The sequence below is a fragment of the Petaurus breviceps genome, unplaced genomic scaffold (assembly GCF_028583685.1).
Source record: "Petaurus breviceps papuanus isolate PSGF00001 unplaced genomic scaffold, PetGlider_PUasm1.0 90683, whole genome shotgun sequence".
Classification (NCBI taxonomy): Eukaryota; Metazoa; Chordata; class Mammalia; order Diprotodontia; family Petauridae; genus Petaurus; species Petaurus breviceps.
The window spans coordinates 1,770,248-1,778,408 of NW_027187308.1; the positions used below are offsets into that span (position 1 = coordinate 1,770,248).

The 8,161-nt window shown below is 34.8% G+C and overlaps 1 protein-coding gene across 1 annotated transcript in view; it reads left to right on the forward strand.

Annotated features, from left to right (window-relative positions):
* The first annotated feature begins 292 nt into the window (after positions 1 to 292).
* LOC138144014 (small ribosomal subunit protein uS10-like) overlaps positions 293 to 8,161 on the forward strand; it is a 241,435-nt gene continuing 233,566 nt past the window's right edge. The window contains exon 1 of the mRNA XM_069065307.1: positions 293 to 305. The gene's annotated coding sequence lies outside the window, so the exon portion shown is untranslated. The remainder of the gene's footprint in view (positions 306 to 8,161) is intronic.

Sequence of the window (8,161 nt, forward strand, 5' to 3'; positions counted from 1 at the left end):
TCTGACTTGATAATTCTGCCTGTGTATTCTGAAGTTTGGGGTGCTGACCTTTTCCCCCTGAACTAGGTAAGCGATACATGTTTGACTGATTAAAGTAAGCTTGTTAACCCATTTTGAGTTGCTTTCCTTTATCAAAGCAGATCCAAGAACCTGTGTTGGCAGCAAACCCTGGGGACACTTGGGGTGCTTGCTGCTACAAATGTACATTCATGAAAAGCTCCCAGAGCTCTGGCTACTCCTTTCACAAAACCTAAGAGGGACAAACAGAAGTCAGAAGTAGAAAGGAATAATCAGTACATGGGGATGTTAAGCTTCTCCTTGGTTAATGAGAAAGGTAAATGGAGAGAGGGAATCACTATTTTTTTCTTCCTATCATCTTTGACCAACGATGCAGTTTTATTCCAGACCATATCCTGACTATCTCCATCATGCCTTCCCCTGGCTCATTTGTCTCATTTGGTCTCTTCCCAACAATTGTTTCCTCCTTCTGGTTACCTCAAACCCCTGCAACATAAGACCAAGGTAGAAAACAGAACTTGGGTAATCTTAGACAACTTCTCCATCAGCAGGCATCCCTGTCCAAGTCTCAAGGCTCATCTATGAAATGAGGAAACTAATATGGAATCCTAGATTTGGAGGTGAGAGGGAACTTAAAAGTCCAACTGTCTCATTTTATTTAAAAGGAAGAATGAGGAACAGGGGAAATAAATGACTTTCCCAAGGTTATAGTGTCAGAATAAGAATTTTACTCTCAGTACTCTGGCTCCAAATCTAGACTCCTTTCTTATGCTGTGTTTTATCACTATGACTCAAACAAACTTTTAAACAAACAAATAAAAAATCTCTAATAATAAATGACTGGAACTCTAGAGTCATTGTGACTCATGACTACAGGCCAATTATTCTTATGACATGGCAAAATCTAATGATGACATCAGTTTGAAATATTTTTCTTCCTCCACTCCTCATTTCCCTTAACTTCCCATAACTTACAGTCCTCCATAGTTCAGAAGCTATGGTGGTGTTATACATAAAAGAGATAGATATCATCATGGGTTATAAGAACATTTAATATACCAATCTAATTCATGTCAATTCAACAGATATTTCTTAAGTGTCTACTGTGTGAGAGGCAGCAATTTCACAATGTAGGCATTTAAGAACATAAAAGCAGTTCTAAGTAACTTTTGATGTATATCAAAACATTGGCCTCCTTCTTGATTCCCTTTAAGCCCACTAACTAGATTGCTTTGAAGGCTTAAGCATGTGGGATCTTGTTAATTGCCATGATTGCACTATACCCATATGATGGGCATGTCCAGATGCAAACCCAAACTCTATAGCTATGAAGGAAGCAATGAGTGGAAGGGCACAGATATAGAAGGAAAAAAAGTTGAGGAATACACAGAACTACAATTTAAATAGGAGTTGTCATTAGGGTACTTTTAATAGGGTTAATGAAATTGCCATGATACCTCAATATCTGAATGGAAGTATGACATGAAAAGATCTACAAACTCAGTTTTTCTTTGTATCTAGAATTTTGGCAGCTTCTTTATGAAAAGAGTCAGAAATTAAATTGTTTCTTGTGTCTTAAAGCTCTTAATGCTGTTTTAAGCTATTAAAACCTAAAACTTCATTAAGACTTTTTGGGGACCCCATATATGAGAAGATTTCATAAGCCATGTGGATGAGATAAAGATATATAGACATAGGACAGAACTGGGTTCTGGTGAGGATATGGTTGACTGGAAGGTTGTGCTAATGTCATTGTCTAATTAAATCTGACTTCTTCCCTAAATTTAGTGATCATGAGAAGAAAGAGAACAGGTATGCCATGGAATGAATTAATGAAAAAAAATATTAAGCACATACTAAATGCTGGCTAGTATAATAAATTCTGGGAAAACAAATTTATGCCATCAAGAGAGGGACTGTTTAATGGAGAGGAGTTTTTGGATGGAATTGTGATTAGAATCTTTGGCATTGTCCAGACTAGACATTTCTGATGGCTGGGGGACAAGGTATCGGGAATCCAAGTCATGTTCTATCTGCCTACAATGGCAATAGGAGCAAGGACTCAAAGGGAGAATAAAAATGAAAGAGGAAATAGAGTAGAACATTCATCAAGTCCAAATCATAGGTTTCCTCTGACATTCATTCCATTTAGTACAGTAAGGAGAACTTGTATAGAAAACACTGTAAAAATCTAAAAAAAAAAAGTAAAAGAAAAAAATAGAAAAAGGAAATTATAGACCAATTTCATTAATGAATAAAGATGCAAAAATCTTAAACAAAAACTACCTAAAGGTTGCAACAATATATGACAAAGACTATACCAAGTGGGATTTATACCAGGAATGTAGGGATCATATAAATAGTAAAAGTGTAAAAAAATCTTTGAATTATATCAATAGATGCAGAAAAAGCTGCTCATTTCTGTTAAAATACTTGAAAGTGTATGTATAAATGCAGTTTTCCTTAAAAAGATGAAAAATTATCTAAAACAATCAACAAACATTATTTGTAATGGGATGTAATGGGTATGGGAATTTGAAGATCTTCCCTGCCCCTTAGTAGACCTAGGGGGGAATTTGAAGACCTTGCCTCCTTTGAAAGTAAACTCTGCCCCCTAATAGGCTAAATATAGTCACATGGAGCCTGTGGTGGGAGGAGTTTTGCTGAAAGGAAGCAGAGCCTATAGGAAGCTGGTAGGGAGAGCTAGCCAAACGGTGAGGCACAGAGGAACTCAGCGAAACAGATAGAGAGTTTTGTGTGTAAATATTGATCTTGTAGGTTTGTAGGAAGGCTAAAGCATGCATGACTCTCAGTGTTATTATAGCTTCAGAACATCTTTGGTACTATGATATAATCAGCTTACTGGTTTTGGGATTGGGTTTTCTGGTGTCTAAATAAATGTTTCAGTTCTGTTCTCTACCTGGAGAATCTGGTATATTTTGTGATCAACCATCATGTGATACTTATAGTCATGGTCTTTATCATGATTATGGGTGCTGTAAATATTGCATTGGCACTATATGAGGATGTAATAAGAATGTAAATTTTAAAGATCTTCCCTGCCCCTAAGCTAATGTGCACCTGAAGCCTGGGGTGGGAGGCTTGTTTTTCAGTAGATACTTCTTGATTGGCCAGTGAGTCAATAAGGTTGTTACATTCTCTGAGCTAGGAGAAGGCTATATAAGCCCTGATGTGTAGCTTTGTTTTGGGACTCACTTTGAGAAGTGTTCTGTGATTTGATCTGAATTCTGGGAAGCCATTGTTGAGAGTCCCCCAGCTTTGAAAAACCCAGAATGTGGAAACCCAGATGTTGACTGGGTATGGATGTAATGGTTGGACAGTTTGGAAAGCTGTCTACTTGATCTGTTAATGTCTTGATAATTCTGTCTGTATATTTTGAAGTTTGGGGTGCTGACCTTTTCCCCCTGAACAAGGTAAACGATATATGTCTGACTGATTAAATTAAGCTTGTTAACCCATTTTGAGTTGCTTTCCTTTAACAAAGCAGATCCAAGAACCTGTGGTAGCTGCCAACCCTGAGGATGCTTGGGGTGCTTGCTGCTACAGAGGATAAGCTAGAAGTCTTCCTGATAAGACCAGGTATGAAAAAAGATGACCCTTGTCACCAATATTATTCAATATTGTATTAGAAATCCTAGCAATAACAGTAAGAGAGGAAAAAGAAATAGAAGGAACCAGAATAGGGAACGAGGTAATAAAACAATCTGTTTTTGCAGATAATATGATGTTATATTTGGAAAATCCCAAAGACAATCAAAAAGTTAGTTGAAACAATTAATAATTTTAGCAAAGTAGCAGAACACAAACTAAATCCATATAAATCATCAGCATTCCTATATATCACAAACGAAACCCTATAAGAAAAAATAGTAAGAGATACCTCATTTAAAATAACTTTAGGCAGTATAGAGTACAGGGGTACCTGCAAAACAAACCTAGGAAGTATAGAAACACAATTATATTAAAAAAAATCTTTTTAAACAAATAAAATAAGATTAATAATTGGAGAAATATTAATTATTTGTGGGTAGACAGGACTAATATAACAAAAATAACAATTTTGCCTAAACTAATTTATATATTTAATGTCATCCCAATTACATCATCAGAAAATTATTTTACTGAATTAGAAAAAATAATAAAATTCATTTAGAATGGAAAAAGTCAAGAATATAAAAGGAAATAATGAAAAATATAAAGGAAATATATTACATATAAAAATTATATAAACTATATTATAAGCCTATAATTTTCAAAACTATCTGTCATTGACTGAGAAATCAAAAGGTAGATCAATGTAATAGAATAGACATATGATTTACTGCAGCAAATTAATATAGTAACCTTGTATTTGACAAATGCAAAAACTTATGTTGTGGGGATAAGAATTCATTATTTGGTAAAAATTGTTGAGAGAATTGTAAAGCAGTATGCTTAAAATTGGCATAGACCAATATCTTGCACCATTTAGCAAGATATGATCAAAATGGATACATGACCTAGATATGAAAATTGACATTAGAAGAAAATTTGAAGAACATGGAACATGTTACTTATCAGACTTATAGATAGGTAAACAATTTATAAACAAAAAAAAATAGAGAATAGAGTGATACACAAAATGTATAATTTTGATTATATTAAATTAAAAGGTTTTCACACAAATTTAAAAAAAATGTAGCCAAGAAGGAAAGTAGAAAATCTGGAAAAAGATTTATAGACAGTTTCTCAGCATATTTTTTCATATGTAAAATATTAAAGAATTTTGTAAATTCTATAAGTTTATGAGTCATTCCCCAATTCACAAATGGTTAAAGGACATGAGCAGGCAGTTTTCCAATGAAGAAATCAAAACAATTTATAGTCTTATATAAAAATGTTCTAAATCATTATTGATTAGAGAAAAGCAAATTAAAACAACCTTGAGGTATCATTTTATATCTATCAGATTAATTATAATGATTAAAGGGGAAAGCAAGAAATGTTGGAGGAGATGTGGAAAAATTTGGACAATGATTCATTACTGGTGGAATTGTGGACTGACCCAATCATTTTAGAGAGCAATGTGAAATTATGCCCAAAGAATTATTAAACTGCCTATGTGCCCTTTGACCTTTAAATACCACTACTACATCTATTTCCAAGATGATTAGGGAAAAAGAAAAAGAACCTAAATATTCTAAAATATTTGTAGCAGTTCTCTTTCTAGTGACAAAAAAAAACTAGGAATTGTGGAGATCCCCATCAATTGTGGAATGGCTGAATAAGTTGTGGTATATGATTTTGATGGAATACTATTGTGAAATAAGAAATGATGAACTCAATGATCTTAGATAACCATGGATAGATTTGGGCAAAATAATGAAGAGCAAAATGAGTAGAGCCAAGAGAACACTGTATATAGTAAGAGCAATATTGTTTTAAGAACAACTTTGAGCAAATGTCATTATATTATAAATACCCAAATTAATTACAAAGAACATATGAAGGAAGACTATCTGTATCCAAAGAAAAAACTAATGATTAGAAGCATGTAAAGAATGATTTTACATATATGTGTATATATAAATATGTATGTATGCATGTGTGTGAACACACACATACATATATACATACATATTTGTGTCTAATAACCAAAGTTAGTTGAACTCTATATACTATATTAGGTGGCAGAGATAGGATTCAAACCCACATTCCCTGATTCTGAATCCAGGAAGTTTTCTACAACAGAAATGAGCAGTTTCAGTTTTGTGCCAGACATTGTCCATGTGAAACCCATGGCTGGAAACCTTTCAGAGTTTTGAAGATGGCAGTCAAATTAGGACATAATAGAAAGGTTGAGCTTAAACTTATGCTACATAGTTTAAATGGCCAAAAATTTTCTTTAAAAACACTATAGATTTAGGTTTTAGATCAGATCATTCAGAAAACTAAAAGCTCCTAGTCAAATATAGTAGAGATAATAATGATAATAATAACTAGCTTTTATTAGTGTTTTAAAGTTTTAAAGGAGGTTTATTAATATCTCATTTTATTTTCATAACAACCCTGGGATGTAGATGCTAGTATTATCCCCATTTTGCAGGTGAAAGAACTGAGGCTGAGAGAAGTCCTTGATCAGGGCCTTACATCTAACAATTATCTGAGGCTTTATTTGAACTCAGGCCTTCCTGGCTACAAGTGTAGCACTCTATCCACTTTGCTTTCTAGAGGCAACAATGTGAAACTCAAAATCACTTACATATTTTCCTTTTACATTGTGTATCACAAAATATACATTTTTTTTAAACAGGAACAAAGACTGACAAGTTACATAGGTGAAGATTAGCTTGTTTGTGTGTTCATGTGTATATGTGTTTGTGCTTTTCTTTCTGATTTCATGTTCATCGATTTCCTTGCCTTTCTTACCTTTCTGCTGCTAAAGAATTACTTCTGCTGCACAGTGAAACATATATCTTCTTGCTCTTCCCATTAATTTTGACTATATCTAATCAGGTTCAGCTTTGATGCATTGTGTGATTTTAGCTGCCTTTTTTTCCCCTTTTTCTCCAAGCCCCCCTTTTTTTTGTATAACAGGAAAGAACCTGTCATCTTTTCTCTCAGTGTGCTTAAAGGAGCACTATCAGTGTCAATGGAAATTCAGTCAGCACTGGATAATTTGCAAGAGAACTGACAGTGTGAGCCAGTGATAATAGCCATATCATTCTTATTATTGCATAATCTAGAGTGCCCCTCTTCCTAAATCCTGCTTCTTGATGGCATTAGCTTCTTCTATATAAGGTACCTCCCAGACCAACAACATCACACCTGAAGACAAAGAGGAAACACCAACTCAGCATGGCAGCAGGTGAAAAGAGCGGCCGTCAGGGAAAGTGGAAGAATTGGAGGGAATAGTACATGGTTACTGGAACATGAGTCAGGAGTTCTGGTAAGAAGCATAATCTTCTTCCCTGGTTTTTCTACCTCAGAGAACATTAATAGGACTTGAAAAAGGCTTCTTACAAAATATAGTATTTTAGCTGGAACCCAAGGGAAACCAGGGAATCCAGGAGATAGATGAGTAGGAACAGAATTCCAGGCATGGAGAATAACCAGTGAAAAGGCAGAGTATGTAGATGAAAAGTCTTGTGCAAGAAAGAATATAAGGTACAATAAAATTACAAAGGTAAGAGTTAGTTTATAATGGGCTCAGTTCTCTTCAGTAAACACTGTCACTCACAATTTGAACAATTTAGAACCGTCCCCAACTCTTTCTGGCCACTGTGGTTTGTGAAAGATGAAATGACTGAGGAGACTAAAGTTTAAGCTATTTATTAAGCAAAGAATGCCAATTACCCAACAAATTGGGACCAGTCACCTTCCTCAGCTTTGGCACTCAGCCCTCTCTACAGGGGGAGACATATTTTTATGCATTAAAAACAGTTAACCAAATAAAACCAGTTAATTAAAAGAAAACAATTAACCAGGATTCAAAATTAGGTAATCTGCTTTCTAACTGATGGAAAGATTAGGGGCTTTCCAAGTTGGGAAGGGGAAAGCAAATAGGGGCAATTTCTTGAAATCAGGAAAGGAGGTGTTTGCTCTGTAATTAAATCAAAAGAACATGGAACCAATAACTTATTGATCAGTATGGGACCAGTTTCCAGATAAGACAGTTGGGTTGTTTGAGATGTATAATTCTGAGAAAACTCCTTGCATCAGTCTTTAGATCTGACTGAGTTTCTGGTCAGTGTAACCTAGGTCCTTAGATAAAGTTCTTTAAACAACAAGTAGAGGTATTCCAGCTTCCCAGTCATGCAAGACTAGATCTAAACAATGTCACAAAGTCCTCTCACAATTTCCACAATTGAATAAGTTTTTTTTTAACAAGTCTGAAACTGTACTCAATGCATAATTAAGTAGAAAGACAACTAAGCCAGCTCCATAATTGAGTCACCAAATGGTCATTATGGTTCACTTGATTCCCATTCCAACTAGAAGACAAAACCTGTATTATTGCTTCTTTCAGTATCCTTTTCTTCATCTTCATCTAATGCCTTGGCCACTTTACATGTACACCAAGGATCTGTCATGGCCTCTCTCTCTCTCTCTCTCTCTCTCTCTCTCTCTCTCTCTCTCTCTC